Raw genomic sequence first — 25,944 nt, 5'->3', positions numbered from 1 at the left:
AAAAGATATGGGTATCAATTATCTCAGGCCTCATACCACCAGGTTTACTTTGAAATCATCTCAAACCATCCATAGATGTGAAAATTCTACCATCCTGTGTAGTGGGTAAAAAGCCCAGGTCTGTGGTGCAAAGGGATGAAACCCCAAGTGTACCCCAGGCAACCAAAGTTTGAGTAGAGGTGCAGGTGGTAGAAGAGTTAGGCAAGGTAGGACAGGACTGAGTACCTTATATTGGTTCTTTAGACTTGTAGGGAGGTTGTAGTGGTTCTTGGTCAGCTTGATTTGCTACTGTGCTAGTGGAGACTAACACAAAAACATCAGACACAGAAGGGGTAGGTGTGGGCTCGGCACTCCCCAGCCAGTGATGGTAGCCCTTGTCTCCATGAGTGGGAATATTCATGTACGGATAGAAGGGCACAGGGGGAGGCCCTGTAGTGACTCAAGTATATCCAGCAGGGGGTGGGAGTACGGCTGTAGAAAATGCCTCCACACCCTGTGCCCAGCATGATGGGGTTGCTGAGGTTAAGAAGAGCTATGTAATTCTGCTCTTACAGAAGAAATATTATACAAATACCTTAGGGTCCCTATCTAGGGGATAAGCCACACTAACTCTCTGCTTAATGGGATGAGGACCTCTAACATGCAGCATGCAGAAAGAAGGACACATGCATATACACACACCACCCTCATGGCTACCTGAATGATGACCCCACCAGATGTTGTCAGATCCATGCCAGGAATGAATAGGCTCAAGTCTGACTGTGGAGAGGTTTGATGACTGTCAGACATGGATGCAAAGAGATACAAAAAAAAAAAAAAAAAAAAAAACTTATTCCACAGTTATCATTTCTCTATATCATATTATCTAGACGTTATCTGGTGCCCAGAAACCCTTCAGTACCTTTCACTGTCACAGTTCATAAAAGTCCCACCATTTTGTGCCTATTCAAATTTTACATTAAAGAAGCAACTGTCAATTAACAAGCAGGGCACCAATGTTCACACATTACAGGAGTGTGGGAAAAGAGGATTACAGTTCCAAGCACATAAAAAAAACAAAAAAAAAAAAACAAAAGGATTGTACTCACCATAAATATGCATCTGTGTTGTCTGTTTTCATCCTTCCTCAACTAATGGGTTTTGGATCTGACCTTGGATCTAACTTCGGCCACTTCTAAAGACGTGGCTCTGTAGCTCAAATTCTTCTCCTTACCCATAATTCTCCTGGCTATCCAGAACTACCTCAGATAGAATTTGCTCTCCCTTCAGCCTATGTCACTCCCTAAAAACATGCAAATAATACATTAAAATTGAGAATAATATCCCAGTAAGGCTGGATGAAGGCAATGGAGCTCATCAACAGCCAGGCAATATAATATTCCTCAGGTTGAACTAGGAGACAAGGAAATAAAAAAATTAAGTAGAAAGGGGGTTGGAGGGTGGGAAGCTGAAGAATGACAAAAACAGACAACACAGATGCATAATTATGGTGAGTACATAACTTCTGTATCGGATGTTGTCTTTTTTGTCCTTTCCTCAACTGATGGGGCAGAATCTCCAGTTTGAGGAAAAACCTGAGGGTGGTCCTCAAGGAAGGATATTCTGGAGTATAGAGGAGCCAAACACTGCTCTTTCTTTCTAGAAGAAATGTCCAATTTGTAGTAAGCAATGAAGTTATGAGTGTTGGACCATGTGGCAGCTCTACAGAAGCTCTAGACCAGAAGGCGAAGGATTTGGCTACAAATCTAGTGGAATGAGCCTTAGGAGGTTTAGGAAGAGTCAATCCATTTTTCTTACAGACAAAAGAAATGCTAGCAGTAAGCCACTTGGTTAAAATCACCTTTAAGACAGATTTACCCAGTATGGCTTTGGAAAAGGAAATAAACAGCTGGTCTAATTTTCTGAAATCTTTAGTTCTGTGGAGGTAGAATCTAAGTTGCCTATGCACATGTAAAAGATGCAGTATGTATTCACCTTTTATTAGAAAATTCTGTAAAGAAAACAGGACGGTCAATGGACTGATTCATAACTGTTTCTGAAGCAACTTTTGTTACAAAAGAAGGATTAGTACAGAGAGAGATCCCGTCCTTAAGAAAAACTAGATATGGTGATTTACAGGAGAGCCTGGAGTTCTGATAATCATTGGGCTGATGAGATTGCAACCAGAAAGATAGTTTTCCAAGACAAAAAATTTCAAGTCCATCTTGGCAGCTGGTTCAAATGGGGGGGGGGGGGTCAAGTTAGGGCTTGATGAAGTATATTTAAGTCTCATGGTGGAATAGGGTCCTTAATGGGGGGACAGAGTAAAAAGGTACCTTTAAGAAAAGCTCTGCATAATCTAGATGATGTCAAAGAGGAATGGTTATGTCCTACATGAAAATTTGAGACAGCTGTAAGCTGAATCTTTATGGTAGAATAACTAGTACCCCTGTTAAATATGAAAGCAAGAAACTCTAGAATAGCTGGAATGAGTGCTGAAAAGTGGTTTAATTGTCTCTGTACTGCCCACAGGGAGAATCTTTTCCATTTGCTCTTATACACCTTTATAGTAAAATCCTTCTGAGTGAATCTGAGGATGTGCAAAATACACTGGAACACAGCACAAGCAGTTGATGGTGCAAATAATCTTCTTTAATTCATTCTGGTACCTTGGCCTTCGCCTTCTCAAGGAATGCCTTGAGAAGGCCAAGGTACCAGAATGAATTAAAGAAGATTATTTGCACCATCAACTGCTTGTGCTGTGTTCCAGTGTATTTTGCATTTGCTTTTTCAGTATCGAGTTGAATCTGAGGATGTGTTTGACCAGACAGGAAAACCTGGACTATCTAACCATCACCGGAAGTGAAGAAACCATGCGATCAACTTGAGGGTCCAAATGTTTGGTGAGTTATTCCTGATGGTTGATAGTGGAGATCCTGGTTTGGATCCAACATTCAAGGGGGTGAACCAGATGACATCACAAGAAAGAAAACCATAACTGTCAAGGCCAAGATGGAGCAATGAGGATTACTTTGCACTTCCAGTAAGATGCTTTCTGTAGAAAGTTGAGAATCAGACGGGTAGGAAGAAAACTGTACAGGAGTCCAGGGGGCCAAACGTGAACTAGAGAGGCACTCGGTGACTCCCTTTTGGAGGGATCAGGCAAATTACCTGCTGCATTTGGGTTTGTGAGGGGAAGTAAAATAAATAGCAGCATGGCTAGCCCCATTGACAGAAAAATCATTCCTGCCACAACAGGATTGAGAGACCATTTGTGAGGGAGTAAAATGGACCTGCTGAGTTTATGCTGGACTTACCCAGGATATGAGTTGCCAAAAGAAAGTGGCCAGAAGAGATCACCTACTGCCAAATGTTGTCGCCTTTCAACATGGCGATAGGATCTGGTTTCCCCTTCTTGATGATGTACCAGACTACTGACATATTGTCCGTCTGGATTATCACCCCTGGAGGGACAGCATCTTGAAATGCCTGCAACATTAATAGGATTGCTCTCATTTCCAGGACATTGACATGAAGACTGACCTCCATGGGACCAAGTACCCTGGACCATCCTTCCCAGGTAATGCCACCTCCTCCAAGCTGGGAGGTGTCTGTAGTCACTGTGGCTGTGGGTGGTTGAAGGATGAAATGGTGGCCCTGTGAAACTTCTTTTGCAGTGATCCACCAGGTAATATGTTCCTTGCAAATTTTTGTAATTTTCATTGGTCTAGATAGGGACTGCTGTTTTATAGACCATTGTACTGCAAGTTTCCATTGTAGCACCTCATGTAGTACCTTGCTAAGAGTACTAGACTAATGGAAGCTACCACAGATCCCAGGAGTTGTAAAACCAATGTGTGGGATACTTGACTATATAAGGTATTTATTTTTGTGTAAGGTAAACTTGTAATTTGAGTCACCATATCCAGATGAGCACAAATGAATTCCAGGACTTGAATAGGGGAGTGTTGTGACTTGACATAGTTCACTGTGATGCATTTGAAGACAAAGCTGGAGCAAGTAGTTCCCGGCTTGAATCAGTACAGGCTTGCTGGGAGCAAAGATTAGCTGGTCATCGAGGTATGGAAACACCTGGAATCCCAATATTCTCAGGTGAGCTGTAACCACTGCCAAGCATTTGTTGAACACCCTAGCAGCTGTGGTTAGGCCAAAGGCAGGACACTGAAATGGTAATGACTGGCTTCCAGCCAGAAGCGAAGAAATCTCTTGGATCACCTATCTTTTCTGATGCTTTAATATGTATCCTGGAGATCTGTTAAGCACATCCGATCATCCTTGCAAAAAAGCATCAGAATGGACTGAACCATAACCATATAGAACTTGGAACGTTTGACATATATTGGTTTAAACTGCTGAGATCCAATATAGGAATCATGTCCCCATTTTTCTTTGGCACCAAAAAGAACCATGACTAAGTTCCAAATCCTTGTTGATCTTGGGCGACCATTTGGATGACTCTTTTGATCAGCAGTTTTTCTATTTCTACAGCTGCTGCTTTTATCTGACTGGGTGGAACACTGAAAGTTTTGTACAATGAATGGGAGGCTGTAGGGAAAAGGGTATGTAATAGCCTCTGGAATAATTATCTGCACCCAAGTGTCTTTGGTTATAGCTGTTCAGGTTTGAGGGTGCAAGGATAAGCATCCTCCCCAAGTGCCTCAAAGGTGCAACAGTTGGGCAACCTTTGAGGAGCTCTGGTAGGGCTTCTCAGAGACGGGACCTCTGAACCCTGGGTTTTACAGGCCTCTTCTGCCATGATGTCATCGTCTGTTATTGGAGTTCCCCCCTTTGTCAAGGAAGGACTTGCCCCATAGGAATCTTGGGAAGAGCCATGAGACTTATGGAACCAAATTTTCCTACCACCTGTCTATTTTTGGAAAAGGACCTTTGAGGTGTAGAACAATGTATCCCCATGGCAGATAAGATCTTGTCATCTTGTTCACTCCTAGACAGTGTTTCTATAACCTTGGGGCCAACTAAGGTAGATCCCTCAAAAGAAACATTGATGAATGGAGACTTGAAGTCACAGATATGCATCCAAGAGTGCAGTTTCACAGCAATTCCTGAACCCGCAGCTCTCAAAGCATCTTCTGAAGCATGGGAAAGGAGTCTCACAGAGGTGTTTGATAAGGACTATAGGGTGGCCAGTTGTGAAGAAATACCTTTCTTGTCCTCTGCTGACATGGACCCAGTGAGGGCATTGGAAAACTCTTTGATCAAGTCCCTCTGAAATCTTGTGACATGTGCCAAATAGTTCAGTGACCTGAGAACGAAGGTCGCTGATGCATAAACACCCTTCCAAAAACTGTCCAATGCCCTGGACTCTCTGTTGGGGGGGGCACAGTAGAACTTTATTCAGCAAGTTCTTTCTTGGTGGCTGCTGTTAACACCAGGCCCGATCCCTTGGTGCAACCAAGTACTCATCAGGTCTTTTGGGGATTGGCACCTTGACATCCAGACCCTTCCAAGTCTGGCAAGAGATGAGGTCCTCCATCTTGTCCACCGGGGGAAGTGCCTAAGATGTAGTTGAGCTGGCTCTGAAAACATCAAGAAACACAGAGTCCTCTTGGGAAGGGGAGGGGAGTTAGAGGACCAACCACCTTTTGAGTATTTTACCAAAGAAGACATCATCAAGGGGTGATCTGGGGACCCTTCTCCTTCATCGGAATTGGTGTCTTCTGTCAGGTACTCCTGTGGGGAATCTCAGTGCCTCCTCTTGCACATACACTTCTGAATGGGCTCCATGGTAGGTTGCTCCTCAGAAAAAGCTTCTTCCAGAAAGCAAGCTTCATCATCAAGCTAGCAGGTTCAAATGCTGGCAGACAGACCTATGAACCATTAAGTTCATATCCCATAAAAGAAAAGGGTTCTTCATAGCAGGATAGAGACTTGGCACTCCTTTAAGGAACTGTTTGATTAGAATGTATTGAGCCACAGTCCAGTCCTGTACAAGGCCATGATGGTTAGAGATAAATGGCCTATGCACTGTGAATACAGAAAAAAAGAGGCCTAAATCATACAAGTGTCTAAGACACGCCAAGGTCATCTGCAAAATGACCAGATGGTGTGGTAGAGTTACTGCACTATTCAGACTGAGAGCTTCTTCCACTTGCAGACACTGACCTGTAAAGTTGAAGCTTTCTTAGTGGTCACCCTAATAAACTTGGTGACCCCTGCCAGCAAATCCAGTAGGCTCAAGGGAGCTACAACAAACATCAAACCATAAGATGGAGCTGGATGTTACTCAGACGACATGAGACAGCCTTGGCTTAAATTGGGAGAGTTTCTTAAATTGCTAAGGACCTTAGAACCTAACACAATGCCCTTCTCAGCCATGAAAGAGTGATTAGAATGAGTTTTGTTCTTTCTTCTCTGAACTTTATCAAGGGAGACAGTATCAGTGGGAAAAGCAGAAATGCATACTGAAGCCTTCCATATCATGGGATACAGAATATGTCTTCAGCTATCTCTCCTTTGCCTTTCTTTCCTGAACTTTATGATGAAAGGTAGAAACAGGTGGAATTAGCAAGAACATGCACAGAAATCTTCCATGCATGTAATCCTGTATCCAATGTGCTGACAGCAAATGTGTATGTGCATTAATATTGCTTAAAAAAGGAATTAATAAATTACGCTAAAAAGAAAGAGATAAAATCAACAGCCTTTAACCTTAAATATAATAACAGTAGTGGAAATATACAACAGTTTACTATGTTAAAACTGGCTCTATATTACCACATTGAAACTTCAGTTCTCTGAATACCAAAACGTCAACAATGAAACAGCGAAATACGAAAAGTACGAACGGCCACTTCCACAAATTTTTTCACAGGAAATAAATTTGCTTGGACGACCAACAGCAAAACTAACTTTCAAACCCTAATCAAGTGGGGGCTTCACCCCCACACCCCCCTTAACTAAATATACCAACTCCAAGACAGCTCTACTTTGGAGAAAAAGGCAAATTCCTGATAATGGCCAAGTGAATTTTTCCCGTTAAAAATATGCGAAAGTGGCTGTTTGTACTTTACATATTTGGCTGTTTACATGTCAATGTTGAAGTTTCGATGTGGTAATATAGACCATTAAAACCATGTATGAAGATTAAAAAGCAGTGTGCATTTGACAAGAAACAGTGGAGCTTCTTTAAGACAACTCTTGCTACCAAGAAACCAAAAACAAGCTCATTAGAAAAAAAGTAAATCTGGGCACAAACAAACCCTAATTAGAGTAAATGCTATAAAAAAATAAATTAAAAAGGAAGACTACAAACAAAATTCATGGATTAAGAGAAATATCCGAATTTAGCCAAATAATACACTTAGTAGTTTGGCAGGACAAACTAACAGTTAATCAGTAATAAGATCATAGTAGATCTGGATGGGACTTATTAACATTGATACCTGCATGGTGATTCAGGATGTTAGCCATTTGTTGTAGTCATGACAACAACAGAGGACTCCACTGCACTACATCCCAATGAGTCTATTCCAGGAAACCATTATCCAGCTTAAGTTAATCACATCTTGTCTTTATACAGCTGAATACAGTGAAACAATGATGCCTACTTGTGCTATTAGTACTGCTACTAGAACTATTGCTGCTTCTACTATTATTACTACTGCTACTGTTATTACTACTAGTGCTGTTATTACTACTGCTACTAGTACTATCACTACTACTGTTACTAATACTATTACTGCTACTGGCACTACTATTATTACTACTGCTACTAATACTATTACTATACTACTACTGTTACCACTAGTGCTACTAATACTACTACTACTGAAACTACTACTGTTGCTAGTACTACCATTACTACTAATGCCACTAGTACTACTACTGTTGCTATTAGTATTACTGTTACTACTATTACTATTAACTACTACTACTACTAGTTCTGCTTCTGCAAGTCTGGGAGACTGTGAACATTTTTCAGTGGATCCTACATATAATCAAGGGTATACAACATTGGTGCACTGGTACTTGTTGAGGAAGGCTAAATTTGTGGGATCAGACATTAGTGCGATTTTCTTATGAATTACATTAACGTCCATACAGCATATAAACAAAACGACAGAAAATGCTTGTATATCACTACATACGATGCTTATGAATACTCTACAATAACTGTAGGCCATGCATACCTATGCAGTTCCAAAGTAAAGAAAGTTTTTATTTAACAAATGTATACCTTTAAAGGAACCTGTGCAGAATCTCTATATAGATACATACACCAACAATGCACAATGTGAATAAACAACAGAATTGTTTTAATGTATTATTTATCCCTGCTGACTGCCTACCATCTGCCCTCCTGGAATGAAACAGACCCACCTTTCTCTGGCAGGGTGGCAGATGGTCATGGGAGGCCATCATTTAGACAATTGTTCTGTTATATGGCATAAAATCCCTCACCTTGGCAGCTACATGCATGCTCACAGTTGAGAGGGTATCCACTGTCTTACTCTGAAGATGTGCAAAGTTCTGCACATACCCTGTGAAAGCAACCAAATACTCTGCTTTAAAGGGACCAAGCACATGCCCCAACTATTGCTGTCTGCATGAAACCTTTCCTCTGACAGGCATCCGCAGTGCAGTAAATCAGACCATCACTCTCTTCCAATATGCATGAGTCAGTCTTGGTCACCTCCAGCACCTGAACTGCTAATTAAACACAAGTTGTCTGGATATAACTGATGGCTTTATCTCTTTTTATCATTGAGCCAGGTAATAAAATAACAAGACTGATCCTGTGAATCTTGCCCTCTTCCATTCTGTAAAAGTCATTAAGCTAAAAAAAATATTGATATTTAACCTTATCCAACTGTTTCTGTGCTGCAATGAACGGGTAATACATATGTAACATTCCCAATAACTAAGACATTTTGGGGCCTTAATGAAATGCTAACTGCAGACATCCACAGAACAAAAAACATGCTGTGTCCTCAAACTCACTTTATTGGAACTTCTTCCAAAATATCAAATCTTTAAGGGATACTCCATTTGAAATATGCAGTAATCAGGTGATGAAAGTCATGTGATAAAAAAATCATGACATCTATAACAAAATTATATACAATGGTTGACATTTTTGTAGGAATTGCCTAGAAATAGAAGTAAATATTGCAACATCAATTACTTATGTTCTCAATGCCATAATTTTAAGAACACTAACGATACTGATAGATTCATTCAGATCTGGGGAGTGGCTGGCATTAAGAATGAGCTGCAAGTAAATTCACAGTATTCCAAAAACGAATTCCAACTCCCCCTGCCCAAAGTCCGGCTAATTTTTCCCAGCACTGTGAAAGTGAACTTGGAAAACATCTTGCAACAACTAACAAGTTTACTTAACGCATTATTATCTGAACATTTTCTGATCTTGTAAACATATTCATAACTTCTTTTCCTTATACTGCGTTCAATTTTGCTGATGTAAAACATGTCACAGGATCAGCAATTAGATTTGGATGAATGAGACAGTTCTTCTGTTATGCAAGTTCCTCCTGTGGGATAACGTGTGCTGACTGCCCTTGGCCAGATAAAAAAGGAGAGACAACCAATGTTGCCTGGGCCAAAAGGGGGGGGGGGTCACCAGAAGGGGAAAAACATAAAGGAACTTCCCTTTTCATGACATTAGGATAGCGTCCATTCTCCAAGCTTCTGCATGTGGAATTCGGGAGCAGAACAGTCTAAGCTGCCTTTTGAGTGGAGACGGATTTATTTTGGGAGTTTGCCAGTAATGGATAATCTGTAAGAGGACCACTCTGTTGACAATCCATTCATGAGTGCCTGCCTTGGATCTGCTCAGGTAACACTACTGAATCCATCTCTGAGAGTATATAGACTCCCTGAAGGAAGAGATTGTGCTGGATAGCTAACTTCTTGGCTGCCAATACTAATCTGCAGAGATAAGATTTTGTTCCTCCTTGTTTGTTAATGTACCACAGTACCTCAACAAACTGTCTTCCCCAATCACATTAACTCCTCTTAGTTAACATGAAATAACTTTTCAGTCAAAAGTAAAAGGGGAAAAAGGAAGGGTCCCAACAGGGATACATATTGGACCACCTGCAATAGAAACTGGCACAGGCTATATGGCTGACAGACTTAAATAACAGATGAAGTATTTCTTTTACAGATGGTGGCCAAGAAAATTCTGAGGAGCTTCATGCCATACTTCCCTTTTGTACCAGCATGTTCTATCATGTCTGGGTCATGGTGCAGATGTACAGTATAAGAGTAAGGTGCCCAAGCTTTACTATACTGGCTGAACATACAGTATTCTTGGCAGGATACTCCCATATGTGAGCAATACTGCAACAGTGACCATATGAAGGACATCTGCCATGGAGTGTGCAGCCACCATCTGAGAAGCAATCCTGCTTGCATGGGGAAATTTCCACTTGAAGATACACATGGTTCATAAGTTGGGACAACTACATTTTCAGTATTCATTGAATAACTTACATCAAATACCTTTTGAAGGTAATCATATAGATTTCTGCTGTCTTCAATTCCAAAACTGTAAGATAAAGCTACTCTTTTATGGAATGAGACTGAAGAATTTGTGAGATCTGCTTTTGTAATGGAAGGACCCTTTCCCTGGGCAGACAAGCACTGTGGAATAGTGTATCTATGATGCAGCCAAAGAAAGCATTTCAAAAGGCTTCATCGAGGTCTTAGCAGCATTCACAATAACCCGCAAAGGATGAAACAAGATAAAAAGTTACAGTGACAGTTCTATTAGTCATCCAGGCAGAGAGACACCTTCACTCCTTGCATGCAATGGGTTGCTGCCACCACAAATATCCACTTGCTGAACATCCTAGGGGCTGAGGTAAGACTGAGTGGTGGACACCTGAACTGGGAAAGAGTGTTTTTTTCCCAAAATAATATAAACCTCCTGCACTCTTTGGCACTCTTGAAATGGGGGCTGGCACTTTGGAGATCAACAGTGAACATCCAGTCTCCTTCTGACAGACAGGGAAGGGTGGATTGCTCTGTAGGCACGCAAAAGGCTTTATTTGGAATAAATTGAATACGCCCATTCAGACCTAACATTAGCCTGTTGTCTCTTGTTTTCTTGGGCATGAAAACAAACTTGGAGTAATAAGTAATAATCTAATATTTTCTGGTTGGTTGAGACCTCTTGGATGACTCTTTTCCATCTGAGGTTTGAGACCTGTTTTTTGACTCACTCTTTTGATGATGTGGGAAGTTTGGCAAAAGGACACAGAAGGGCCAGGGATAGGTGTGGATGGAGAACTGTGTAGCTTCTGGATATTAAAGTCCTTGTCTACTTGTCTAATGTGAGGTCCAGCTGTGCTTACAAGTAGGAGGATAGGTGACATCCAACTGCCTCTAGATTGGTTCAATTGTTCAAGGCTTCAGGGGTTCTGCTGATGCTCTCAGAAGAAAAACTGCAGCTCTCTTGTTGCTGATGATTATTACTGTTTCTGTGTGGATGACCACTCCGGACAACCTCCCCCCATAACCCAATGTATTTTATTCCTTCCAGACTTCTGATTATTCTGCTGTTGTTGGTGACACCTAAACAGATGTTGATGTGGATCTGCTGCATCTTTTAAAAGGTGCTCTGCAGAGTTTGAAATTTTACATCAACAGCTAAAAGGATCTTTGCTTCCCTTTCAATGCTCTCCAGATTTGTCTTGACATTGGTTCCAAAAAGAGTGGATCCATCAAAACGGCGTTTGTAAAGGTCACTTTGGAGTCCTAAGCAACATCTGTTAACTGGTGCTATGCATGCCAGCATAAGGTAATGAGGCAACCAGTGTTAAGTTAATCTCACTGGGAGGAAAGACATGGGGTGACAAGCTGTCAGCAGTGACTGCAATCACTGCTATAGTTGTCCATCCAGCAGCTGATCCAGCAAAGGATGCATCTTGTCTGCTAGCTCCCACTGGACTGTGCAATTACTAGTCAATGGCTCTCAAAAAAAAAACTGGACAAAAGTCTAAAAACTCTTCTCAAATCTGTGCATAGCCTTTGATTTCTTGGCTGGACTATAGTCAAAGGAATTCATTAGTGTCACAGCCTTTTTAATGGCAGCCATAGCCACAACAGGATCAGTTTTGGGAGTCTCTCTTTTTCTCTCGCCACCAAGTCTAGGCCTTGGGAGACAAGAGGAGTTTTTTTCTGGTCTAAAAAGGGCAAGGTGAAGAGACACCCTAAAGTCTAGGAAGGGGACTGTGGAAAATACAAAACTGACCAGTATTGTCCAAAAATGGAATTATCTAACCTGTACTATAGATTAGAAGTTGAAGGAAGATAAAATGAGAACAAACTACTGTAAATGAGCTAACTGAAGAAAAATTACCATAGTAATAGTCACGTTTTGAAAAGTAGCGTAAAGCCATTTCTCAGATGCCATTATCTGGAATTTACAGCATCTGTTTCAGAGCATTATAGGTGAAAGATGAGACTAGTCATCTGGGAAAGTATTCAAGTGTTAGGCATTAGTCCTACTGTTAATGAGGATAGACATCCTCATACCAGACAAGTGGTTATTTAAATTGTAATCGGAGTACTCAACCTTTTGAGTGTGATGGCTTGTAACATACCAGTTTCGGTCATTTAGAGGAAAGATGTTGCCAGAAAGGTCCTTTTTTTAGACATGTTAGTTCTTAGGTTCATAGGTAGGTACTAGGCTATCTGCCCAAGGGCATTTATAAGCCTAGCCAGAGTGTGTCGGCTTTTGCCACCCCATTGATTAATTAACTGAGCCTCTGTCAAGCAGAGCCAATGAAGTGATCCCAGGGGTGTATTTTCTGTTACCCATCCACTCGTCAAGGCTTCTCTTGAAGAGTGTTAGTGAGGGGCTCTGCCTAATGTAGTTAGGAATTTTGTTCCAAAGCATGGGGAGTCTCTGTGACAGAAATCTATCCCTCCAGCATGTTCTATTTATTGTTGTTGTGAGGTTTAGCTCACTACAGCGCGTGGCTTGCAGGGACTTGGATTTCTTTAGGTGGAGCATGTCCATCAATTCTGAGTTGGACGTGGCTTTGTAAGTCAGGCAGAATCACCTCTGAGTAAGTGATATGCCACTGAGTACAGCCAGAGTTTTTTCAGTCGGGCTACATAGGACATATGTTTGAGGCCAGTAATCCTCTTGGTGATGTGCTTTTGTGGTCTTTCAAGCTGTTGGAAGTGTCTTGTGAGGTACATCCCAAATGGGGCATTGTACTCTATGATGGGTCTGATGAGTGACGAGTAGAGGGGCACTATAACCTCTTTATTTCTAGATGTGAACCCCTTAGTAATTAGATGGGCCACATAGAAGGATTTCCTAACTACTTTGGCAATATGATTATCAAAGGAGAGATTACCATCTACCTGGGTCTCCAGATCTCTTATTACCTCTTCTGTATTAAGAGGGTTGCCGCCTATGTGGTAATTCGTGGGTGTTTTGTTTTTCCCAAACGGGATGACTATGCATTTTTTGGCATTTATCTTGAGGCCATGACTTTGACACCAGGTGTCTGCCTCAGTAAGGCCTTTTTGGAGGATGTCCATGTCAGCCGGAGAGTCAATTATGGTTCCCAGTTTGCAGTCATCGGCGAACTTGGTTAGCCATAGTCCTCCTGTGTTTGCCTGCACTTCTGAAAAATATATGCCGAACAGTAGGGGTCCCAGAACCGAGCCTTGCGAGACACCACTTGTGACTGGTTTAGAGTCAGACCTGGTGCCCGCTATTCTTACCGTGTGAGTTCTGTCTGTAAGCCAGTTGGCAACCCATCTTGTGACGTAGGGGTTTATACTCAGGCTGGTGAGTTTTTCTATAACATCCACGTGAGGAATGGTGTTGAATGCCTTGGCGAGATCAAGGTAGGCTGTGTGAACCACCTTTCCCTCGTCTATGGCCTTGGTAACTGTCTCAAAGAAGTCAACCAGGTTTAGTAGGCATGATCTCCCCTTAACAAAGCCGAACTAGGTTGGGTCAAGTGTTTGGAGGTTCCCAATGTCGTTGTTAATGAGTTCCATGATGATGCGCTCCATAGCCTTGCAGACCAGGCTAGTCAGGCTTATGGGGCGATAGTTACCAGGGTCAGTTGTGGCCCCTCCTTTGTGGAGCAGAATAACCATTGCTGTGCACCATTCTATGGGCACGTAGCCTGTGGAGAGGCTGAGGTTGAACAGCGTGTTTAGGTGGGGGGTTAGTTCGCTCTGTAGTTCATGCAAGACGCAGCCTGGGACACCATCTGGCCCCATTGATGCTGTGTTTTTGGCTTTTGAAAGGGCTGTTTTCACCTGTGCTTCTGTGATGTCTGGGACTTTTCCGGTATTGTTGTGGGCCGTTTTGAAGGTGAGAGGGAGGTGAAGTTTGCACTGAATCTATCTGCCAGTATGTTGGCAATATCAGTAGGTTCAGTATATTTTGTGCTATTTTGCACTATCTCAGAGCATATCTGCGAGTTGCCACTTAGATTCTTGACATAGCTAAAGAAGGCTTTGTGGTTATCTTTCAAATCCTTGGCTATTTTTCTTTCGGAGTTAGCCTTGGATGATTTTATGAGGGACCTTAGTTTCTTAGTGATACTGATCAGGGATGTCTTTCCTTCTTGGGATTTGCTTTTTTTCTGAACTAGTTTCCTCCTTTTGTTGTATAACCTGTTTATGACAGGGGTCCACCAGACTGGTTTCCTTCTCTTAGGGGAGTGAGTCTTGGTTTTGATATGGATGGCACGATCCATGCATCCTTGTAGGTGCTCACAGAGTGCAACTGTAAAGGATTCTGCATCTTGGGCAGTGTTATCCTTTAGCATGGGGGCTGTGAAACTTACCACCTCTGCCTAAGTAAGGTGAAGTTTGCTTTAGAAAAGTTTTTCACTGTGGTTTCCTTGGTTGGGGGTGGTGGGGTGTGGAGAACCAGGGTGATTAGTTTATGGTCTGATCTAACCAGCGATGGGTTGACCTCCAGTACGGAGGACCTGTTGCCCATGTTAGTGATGACCAGGTCCAATATGCTGTGGCATCTGGTAGGGGAGTTTACCAGCTGATCCAGGGCATTTGAGTTGATAAATTCCGGGAAGCGCTGAGCCTGGGAGTTTGTACTCAAGTAGTTTTCCCAAGTAATGGTAGGGTAATTGAAATCTCCTAAGATCAGGGTGTTCGGTAGGACCTTCATGTTTTGCAGTGTCTCCAAAAAGGCGGAGTGGTGGTCCTAGGTCATGAAGGGTGATCTGTAGCAGGCCACAATTTGCACTGCAGATTTGCCTGATGTTAGTTGCACATGGATGATCTCAGAGGTATCATGCTGCGCCACTAACCTGGAGATGTGGGTATCTTTATCTTTTTCATTTTATAAAACATTATTAACATGCTGCAATAACAAGACAACTGCCACATAGCAAAGAAGTTAAAAATAATTCTTAAAATAGTCAAGGAATTAAACCTTGCATTATTGACAATGGGAAGAAAAGATTAACAGTATTTGTTTTTTATGTTACATTTAATACACCTAGTAACAGTGATCTTAACAAAGTAGCACTCTGTTTTGCCTGTCCTTCTGAATTAGTATCTACTAGGCAAATCCTATTCCAGGCTCTTCATCCACTTTAACTGTGCTGCTGTACCCCATTTTCTCGTCAGTAAATGACCCATTTGGCCTATTTTCTTTCAGCTTTTCTTAAATCTCCTTTTTAGTATCTCATCCATGATTTCCTCAACATCTTCCACTACCAGCATCCTTTCCATCTTCTATAAAAAGTAATCAATATTTTACTGCTGTTATCAATAAACAAATAATATTTCTTTATGGTCTTCTATGTGCACATTTTCTGGATGATGATTAATTTCCATTTAAAGATGGAACAGCTGGAAAATATTCATCTGTTTCCTGAATTTTCATTTTTTCTCCAAAGATTTTAGCAGATCATAGACAGCCGCGGTGGTACAGTGGTAGCGTTGTTGCCTCACAGCAAGAAGTTCTCCCATTCCATTCTCAGTGGGAGTGCCTTCTGTGTGGAATATGCATGTCCTCCCCGCAGTCGAGTGACATTCAAAAGACATGCGTAGCATGGGCATGCCGTGCCTTCGTTGAAGGTAGGGCATCGAGCTGGCATCTCGGCACCCGTAAAAAATCTACTGCCATCATTAGCAGACCGGAGTTCCGCTGTGGCGACCCCTAACCGGGAAAAGCCGAAAGAAGAACAATAGACAGGAGGACCAAACAAAAAACTTTTGTGACTAGACTCTAACTACAACACAGTCAGCTCTTTTAACTCCCACTTCATCAGCACAGCTGCTTCCTCCTTCAAAACCCCCCAGTAACCCCCTTACTCAATTCCATTCCAATACCACTGACGCTACTGTTTTCTCACTACAACTTGTCTCATACACACACACACACACACACACACACACACACACACACACACACACACACACACACACACACACACACAAAAATAAACTCCTCTTTAAGCTTAAACCAGCCACCTTATCAACCAACTATCTTACAGCTGAAGTCCTTACACTAACTGCAGATGCCACAGCTGTCCCAGTCTCCATAGTCATCAATAGCTCCATAACTGAATCCCAAATTCCCATAATCAGGAAGCAAAACTACATTTTACCTCTAAATAAAGGTGGCAAAACTACTGATTTTAATAACTTCAGGTCAAATGCCATACTGCCTTCACTATCAAAGATAGTGGAAAGATGTGCTCACTCACAGTTACTACGGTACCTTTTAGACCACAACCTACTCTCTTACTCTCAACATGGATTCCCTTTAACAATGGTACTACAACTGCACTAGTATCTTTCCTAAATAAATAACTTTAACCTACGCAGTAAAAACAATCTTTTGGTTTCTGCTACCTTTTTTGATCTCTCAAAAGCATGCAGCACAGTCACTTCTACTCCACTCAATAAGCTTACAACTCTCAGCCTAATTATGCCACCAAATGCCTCCACAGCCAAGTAGCATAATGTTGTTGTTGTTGTGTCTTTCGGCTTTTCCCGGTTAGGGGTCGCCACAGTGGAACTCCGGTCCGCTAATGATTGGCAGTAGATTTTTACGTGCCGAGTTGCCAGCCCTGATGCACAACCTTCAACGAAGGTATGCCCATTCACGCATGTCTCCACACAGAAGACGCTCTAGCTGAGAATCGAACAGGACAATGACTTACTGCGAGGCAACAACGCTACCGCAGCACCACCACTGCAGTTACAATGTGTAAAGTGACACCAGCATACTCTTCATTCCTCCCTGTTAGCATAGGTGCCACTCAAGGCTCTATGCAGAGCCCATTGCTGTTTAATATAGTTGCCAGTGATCTACAAATTGCTTCTGGCCCTCCTCACTATTTCAGTAGGCAGACTCCACCCTTGTTTGCTATTACCCCTACCATTAATGAACTTACCAAAACCCAGGAATCAGTCTCCTCAAATGAACTCTGGCTGCAACAACATGACCCAACGCTTAATGATAAAAAGACAAAAGTCATGCTCTTCCTAATGAGATGATTAAAAAGGAATTAATACTTATTTGAATCTAGTGGAGATGCCTTTGTAAATTACATGAACCAGACAGAAGACTTTCAGAACTACTGCAGAGGCATGAAGTTCAAATGATAAAAAATTGTTAGCAAGGGTGCCTAGCTCCCTCACAACAATATCTGAATTAGAAGATGTGCCAGCTATATGATATATATACATACACATATATTTATTTTTTTAACAAAAATAAGTACATAGATTTTTTTTCATACTAAATTTGAGACCATTGTCCTTGCACCAATTGTTAACATGATCTATGGTGGAGCAATTGAGTCAGTGGAAAATCAAATAGCAACACTCAATTTACAGTAATCTGCAAACTAAGATAACCATAGGCTAGGAGCGTTAGCCTCAGTGTCTGAGAAACAGATGCCAAATAGGAGAAGACACAACACCAAGCCCTGTGGTACACTGCAGGTAACGTTTTTTGCTTTCAGAACTAGCACCTGAAACTCTAACCCTGTGCTCTGTCAGACAGCAAGTTACCCATCCGCTGTACACATTAAAGGTTTATATTCAGATTTTCATGTCTGTCAGAAATACCTGCATGGGGAATAGTGTCAAAGGCCTTGGCCAATTTCAGATATGCTCATATCTCTGAAGCTCTCAGTGCAAGAAATCTGGACAAAGAGAAAAAATAACGGGAAGACAAAGGCAGAAAATAGGGATGGATTTTAAATATCCCTCTTATAAACTTAGAAAGTTGCTAGACTAACAGCTTTTGTTTTATCATACATTTTTCTGAAGGATATGAAGACTGAAACTCAAATGTTTGTCATTATTTAGTGACTTCAGTCTTCTATAATTTTCCAGAAAACCACAAATTGTATAAAAAACAGAAAGGGTGCTATAAGGCAAAAATCTAGACATTCTGTAAAAATCTGGACAGTCTGAGGTATGGATATACTGCATGTACTGCATAACCACTATCCATTGCTTTGTTTACCTTTTGCTAAATAGAAAAAGGCAAAAAAATCTTGAAGCTGAAAAAAAAAAGAAAGTATCACATCTGTATACTTTCTCTCCAGTATATGGGACATTTATTGACTTCAAAAGGACTTAAACTGGCTGCTGACAAAGTTAAAGCAATTGTGAATATACAAAAGCCTCATAATATATAACTTCTGCATTTTGAAGGTATAATGCAATATCTTTCTAAACTTGTCATATATTACATTAGCACTGAAGAAGCTACCAGAGTATGACACAGCATGTTTCGGTCAACACAGCAACAGAAAAGTTTTAAAATATTTAAAACATCTTGTCATTACAGCACATATACTTAAATTCTATGATGTGCTACAACCTACTACTCTGCAGGCAGATGCTAGCTAGCAAGGTCTTGGTGCAATGTTATTATAGGTTCATAGGACGATACTAGGCCATTGGCCCGGAGGCCCTTATAAACCTAGCCAACAATTTCACCCATGTTCCCACAAAGTCAGCACCTGTTTTCCCTATCCAGCAGGGACACAGTTGGGATCCCAGAGGTATATTTTCTGTTTCCCATCCAGTCGTCCAGGTTCCTCTTAAAGAAGGCTAGTGAGGTACACTGCCTGACACGGAGAGGAAGTCTAGTCCACAGATGGGGGAGTCGTTGGGACACAAATCTATCCCACCAACAAGTTCTATTAATGTCACAGACCAGATTGAGACCTTACGTGTGGGTTGCGCGAAAGGAGTTTGACTTACAGATATACAGCAACTCCATCAAGGCTGAGTCTGAGACGGCCTTGTATGCCAGACACAGGTCACCTCTGAGCAGTCTGTATGAGACTGAGTAGAGGAACAGGACTTTTAGCCTATCTGTATATGACAGGTGTTTGAGACCCTGAATTATCCTGATCAGGAACCTCTGTGGTCTCTCCAACTGCTGCATGTGCTCGGCAAGGTACATGCCAAAGGGGGGCACTGTACTCGATAATGGGTCTGATAAGGGAGGAGTACAGGGATGTTCTGACCACCTTGTCCCTGGATTAAATACTCTTACTTATGAGGTGGGCCATGTAGAAAACATTCTGTACAATGAAGGGAATGTGGTGGTCAAATGTCAGGTTGCTATCAACCTGGGTGCCCAAGTCCCTCACGACTGATTGTCTGCTTAGTACATTGTTATTAATGTGATAATTAGTGGGGGCACCATTTTCCCCAAAGGGGTTAATGATGCATTTCTTGGCATTCAATTGGAGGCCATGCTTCTGGCACCAGTCATTAGTTTATTTGAGGACCTCTTGGAGGTTGTTCACATCACTAGGGGAATTTACGACAGTGCCCAGCTTGCAGTCATCTGCAAACTTGGTCAGCCAAAGACCACTGGTTTTGGCTTGCACTTCAGAAAAGTATGTCCCAAACAGCAGAGGAACCAAGACTGATCCTTGGGGTATGCCACTTGTTACGGATCTACTATTAGAGGTGGCTTCCCCTATTTTGACTGAGGGAGTTCTATCAGCGAGCCAGTTAGCTACCCATCTGGTAACACATGGATTTATGCCTAGCTGGGAGAGTTTATCTATTATGCCTGAATGGGGAATAGTGTCAAAGGCTTTGTCTAGGCCAAGTTAGGCAGTTTGCATTGTCTTGCCCTCATCCAAGGCTTTGGTGACTGTTTCAAAGAAGGCGAACAAGTTTAACAGGCATGATCTCCCTTTGACAAAATCAAACTATGTGGGATCAAATGTTTGGAGGCTGCCAATGTTCTTGTTTATAAGGTCCATGATAACGAGTTCCATGGTCTTGCAGATCAGGCTAGTTAGGCTGACTGTCCTATAATTCCCTGGGTCGGTCGACACTCCACCTTTCTGCAGAGGGATTACAGTGGCTGTCCTCCATTCTGCTGGGATGAAGCCGGTGCACAGGCTTTGGTTGAATAGGGTGCCTAGTGGTGCTGAGAGCTCTTGCCTGAGTTCATGTGGGACACCGCCAGGGATGTTGTTGGGTCCCATGGAGGCTGTATTTTTGCCTTTGAGAAGGCATGAACAACCTGCTCCCTGGTGATGAGGGGAGGGGACAGGTGCTGGGGATGTCCTAGTTTAATGATGGGGGGATAGGGGGTGACGTTTTCACTGAACCTGTCTGCCAGCAGGTTGGGCTATATCTATGGCATTTGTGTATGTGGTATTCTTGATCACCAATTCAGAGCAGATTTGGGAGTGATCAAGGATATTGCGGACATATGCGAAGGCGGCCTTGTGATTGTCCTTAGTGGATGTGGCCAATTTGGATTCAAAGTTAGCCTTAGAGGACTTCACCAGTGAACTTATTTGCTTGTTCAGACAAAGGAAAGATTGCTTCCAACTTGGCATCTGTTCCGTCTTGGTCCTGGACAGCAATTTTTTCCTTTTATTATATAGCCTGTTTATTGCTGCTATCCACCAGACAGGTTTACTCTTCCTTGAAGAAGATGATTTGGTTCTGTCAGGTATTACTAAGTCCATGCAGCTATATAGGTGCTCATATAGTTTTTTGGTGTAGGTCTGGACATTAGTGCTTGATTCAACTGAAGGGATGGTGGCTGTGAAGCTGCTTATACCTGCTCTCAAGAGGTTGTAGTCAGCTTTGGAAAAGTTTTTTTGTTCGACCCTGATTGGGGGTTCAGGGGAGATGATGACTTTGAAAGTGATTGCTTTATGGTCGGATCTTACCAAGGAGGATAACACTGTAGGGGTGTTACAGTGGCTTCTCATGTTGGTTAGTACCAGGTCCAGGATATTTTCACCTCTTGTGGGGGTGTCGACCAGCTGAGAGGAATCTCTGGGCATTTGTGTTTGAGCTGGAGTAGGTCTTTCACTCTATAGTTGGGTAGTTAAAGTCACCTGGGATGAGGGTTGCATCTTGACAGATTCAAGTCCAGATAGGTGGTGTGGGCCTCCTGAGTCATGGTTGGGGGTCTGTAGCTAGCTATGATTTGAATAGGTGTTTTGTCAACAGTTAAATGCACCTGGAGTGTCTCCTGTGCATCATACTGTTTGACGAGGCTGAAGGTGTGTAGGTCTTTGATAAATAATGAAACTCCACCTCTTTTGGCTTTATAGCCCTCTGTTTGGGGTCTGAAAGTATGGTAGGACAAGTAACCTGGTAAAGTTGGGGTGCTCTTTGCAGCTATGAACCAGGTTTCAGTGACTGCACAAATGCCAGCATCTTCCAGGGTGAGGAATGCTTACAATGAGTGCAGTTTCATGTTAAGACTCCTTGCATTTAGCAGCATGACCTTTAAATTTTGTTTAGAAGAATTTTTCACGTTGATAATTGTGTCCTCATGATTTTGCCTAAAAAAGGCACTATGGGGGAGGCAAGAGCCTTTTCCAGAAGCCCGAAACCCAGGGGAGACACATGAAGGCCATCTCTGGCAAAGCATCGCAATCTGTCAATCATGCCCTCCCAGGCTGTCCGGTACTGGATCCCCTTGGAATGACACCAGGAACTAAGCCAATTGTTGAAGTCAATCATTTTATGTTTGTACTGAGGCATCATTCTGGGTGACGGTACAATGCTGCTTAAGGCTAGGGTCATATCTGCCTGGGACACATATTCAGCAAACTCAATAATGTCTCTCTTCATATAGTCCAGAGAGGTAGGTCTCAAGTCATTCACACCAACATGGACTATGATAGAGTCATCACAGTACCTGTTGTTGAGAGACTTGAGTGCGTGAGTGATATGGCAGATTCTAGCACCTGGCAAGCAACTTACCGTGACTTTCACCTTGTCTAGCCTAATGAAAGGCACATCTGTTTGTTTACTATGACTAGTATGTTGGATTTCTGGCTGGGCCTTAGACGCTGTGAGACACAAGCATGTGTACTATGTGTGGTGCTTGGTGCAGTGGGTTGGGATGTGTGTGTGTGTGTGTGTGCTTTTGCCTTGGAGGTCTCTTGTCTAGATATGTTTTTGTTGAGAACCTCCACATGTGTAGGAATGTATTGTACAGTTGTGGGTGGTGTTAGAGGTGTGGTGCTTGGGGTGTTTATGCAGACAACCTTCTCAGTGCCAGATGTAATGGCTTGTGATTGAGACAGCAAGGATTCTAGGTTCTTAATGTAATTGCATCTCTCACATATTGTGTTCCCAGGTGGTAGAAGAAGAAGGTTGTCTGTGTACATGAGGCAGTTGCTACACTGTCTCAGGATGCCCATATCAACAAGACTAGCAGAAGAAACCACTGGAAATTGTCCGTCCATGGTTGTCAGAATCTGTGGAAGAGAGGCAAAGGATGGCAGAGTGAGCACTATCAGAATAGTGTATCTATATGTGTGAGTAGGGCTGGATAAAATAATAGTAGCTGCAAAGGAGGGCGCCAGCTACACAGGAGTGCTGCTAAGGGAAAAAAATACAACTGTGATACCTCTCAATGGGTTAAAACAGTGCAGCAGTACTGCACAATGAGCAAAAAAAGCAACAGCCTGCAAACACAGAGTATAAATACCAGAAAAAATGGAAGAATCTAGAAGCTCAAATTACCACCCAATCCTGCTATCCCCTGCTCTTTCAACCAATTACTCGTGGTAGAGGTCAGGCAACCCTGTTACTCTCACTAACAGAGACGACAAGACACTACCAGCAGAAGTTGGCTGCCAGAAACACAGGAAACTCAACAAGCAACACAACCAGCCCTGGATAACAGCGGGCCTCTATCCAGACTATGCTACCTGACTTGAACACAGAAACCTCACAAAACGTCACAAAAAATGCACAAAGCAGTTTACAGGTAAGTAATTCAATAAAAATGCAATTACAGTAATAGAACACTATCTAGCAATGAAAATACAGTTAAAATAGTATAAAACAGTAAAAAAAAGCTTTATAACAGTGCAGCATATAGTAGATTAGCTGTATAGCACATCTATAAGTGTTAAGAGGTGCAGTTCAATGAGCTAAATGTAAGAAAAAAACTTATTCTGCTATTGAAGCCTCAGGGATTTTCTGCTTTGTCACAGTGATGAATCACCACTCCTTAGCCTGGTAAAATAAGCCAGGCGGGGAGGTAGACCAAAAGTTTATAAATCAAGAGCTCTGACCGATGCCCAAGTTGATGCAGCCCAGCCATATGTGCTCATAGAAAATAGGATGATGGCAATAACTTTTGGTTGCACTAAATTTAAAAAGTATATATGTGGCAAAAGCAATCCGCGGTGGTGCAGCGGTAGCGTTGTTGCCTCACAGCAAGAGGTTCTCCTGTTCGATTCTCGGCTGGAGTGTGGAGATTGCCTTCTGTGTGGAGTCTGCATGTCCTCCTCGTGGTTGGGTGGGCATTCGAAAGACATGCGTAAATGGGCGTGCCTTCGTTGAAGGTTGAATGTCAAGCTGGCACCTCGGCATTCGTGAAAATCTACTGCCAATCATTAGCGGACCGGAGTTCTGCTGTGGCGACCCCTAACCGGGAAAAGCCGAAAAGACAATCTGTGGTAAATGATTACAATAGAATCAAAGCATAAACCACTTCAGAGCAAATTCAAGAAATCTGTACATAAGGCACCCGCATGATTTTAAAGAATGATTACCTTTGCCAATGTACCATCTGTGGATTCATCACAAACCTTGCAAATTAAAAACGAAGATGGTACCCGAACTACAGCATATCTGTACTAAGTGTAAGGAAAATTTATTTGAGAAAAAAAAAATGGAAATTCTATCGATTGATTCTCAGTTATCTGTGCCAGTTGAGAAGACAGAAAAGCTCAAAACATGCACAAAGGAAGGCTCTAAATTACATTTGCTATGTGATGTGATATGTCAGAATAGCCAGATAATGCTAACTCAGGGTCTATATTGTAAGTTCGAAGTTTGAAAACTTCGAATCTCATATGATCGACATCATGAGTAAAGTTTTCAAACATCAAACGTTACAACGGAGATCGCCATAGGGAATATTTCCCTTCACTTCAATGTAGTGCGATCTCGGAGTTGGTATATTTAAGTAGTGGGGGTGTGGGGGGTGCAGGGGGGCTTGCCCCCCTGCATAGAGCGTTCAGGTAGGTTTTTTCTATTTAGTTTATTTATATTTTATGTTGGATGTTTGAAAACTTCGCTCATATGGAGTCGATCACATGAGATTCAAAGTTTTCAGACTTCGAACATATAATATAGACCTGCTAAGTCATTACATGTAATCATATGTACTTATTACTCTTGTTTAGATAAGGTTTCTTGTATTCAAGTTTTATTATTCAAAGGTAAAAGAGTTGTTATTCCAACTCATCTGTAAGAAGCCATGTTAAGTAAAAATCCATGAGACAAAAGAAGGCATAAGCAAATGATGCTCTTTATTGGCTTAATACAGCTGAAAAAAGCAGAGCATATAATGCAGAAATATGTATCAAAAGGGGATAAGATACTTCATGATGTTCTATGTTTACTTTGTATTCGAAGTGGGGCTTGATTTGTTTCACTACAAAGATGCACACTGTCTCTTGTCTATACATCACTAGCCCAAATTTCCAGACGTTATACAGCTAGAAGTTAACACAAGACAAGACAATGCTCCAATGTTGAAATCTATTTTAGCTAGATATGAAATTCTAAATAAAGGGATATCAGATAACATTCCTCAATTTGTGGACAAGATATTTTAAAACTCTGTGAATCAATGGGAATTCAAACACACCACTTTAACAGTCAAGTGCTGGACAAATGTAACGCATGTTCCAAAACAATAGAAAATCTCATCATTAAGGATGTCAGTTCTGAACTTTCAAACTGTTACTTATCGACATTTGAATATATAAATACAAAATTACAATCTGGGAGCCCATCTATAGCACAATTATTAATGTGCTGAAATACAAGCCCAAACCATCCACCTCATTTTCTTTGCCAGTACCTGACAGTAAACAATCTACTGTTGAGTTGTTGCAGGAACAATAACATAAGACATGTACAGAAATGACAGACATTCATAAATCTCTTGCACAATGTAACAAACTGTCTGAGCACACATGGTGTTCAGACTGGACAATAACAAAATTCACAAATATGAATTACGCTACATACAGATGGACTCTCCTTAGCAATCAGTGGAGTTGTTGGATCAGTCAGCATACTGTGGCTTTACTTATGCTTACAAGTTGCAAATGTGTGGTGCTGAGTGTTGCTGTCTGCACTGCCTCTGGGAGTATTCCTGACCATATTCAAGTCTGCTGTCCCTAACATCAGTATACTGTACGTACATGTGACAAGTGCAATGGGACAGGGGGATGGCAGCAGTCTATTTCTGTACCCTGCACCCATGGCACTAGGTGAGTCTTAATGCAGAATGACTCAATTGTCATGTATGAGTAGCACAGTGACTTTACTATATTATGGTAATGAAGACATCCATCAACCTATAAGCTCCCACAGGTGAATGTACAATCGCATCAGTATCTGTGATCAACAATCTGGGTTGACTGCATTATGTTTATGCAGGGGAACAGTGTC

At 41.9% G+C, this 25,944-nt stretch overlaps 1 protein-coding gene across 1 annotated transcript in view; it reads right to left on the bottom strand.

The window, feature by feature from the left end:
• The window catches only part of IL17RA (interleukin 17 receptor A), a 786,505-nt gene that overhangs the window by 110,874 nt on the left and 649,687 nt on the right, over nucleotides 1-25,944 (bottom strand). The gene's annotated exons all lie outside the window — the stretch shown is intronic.

Source organism: Protopterus annectens, chromosome 11.part0, assembly GCF_019279795.1.
Source record: "Protopterus annectens isolate FY-2018-M chromosome 11.part0, PAN1.0, whole genome shotgun sequence".
Lineage (NCBI taxonomy): Eukaryota > Metazoa > Chordata > Ceratodontiformes > Protopteridae > Protopterus > Protopterus annectens.
This window is presented reverse-complemented; position numbering and strand designations above follow the sequence as displayed.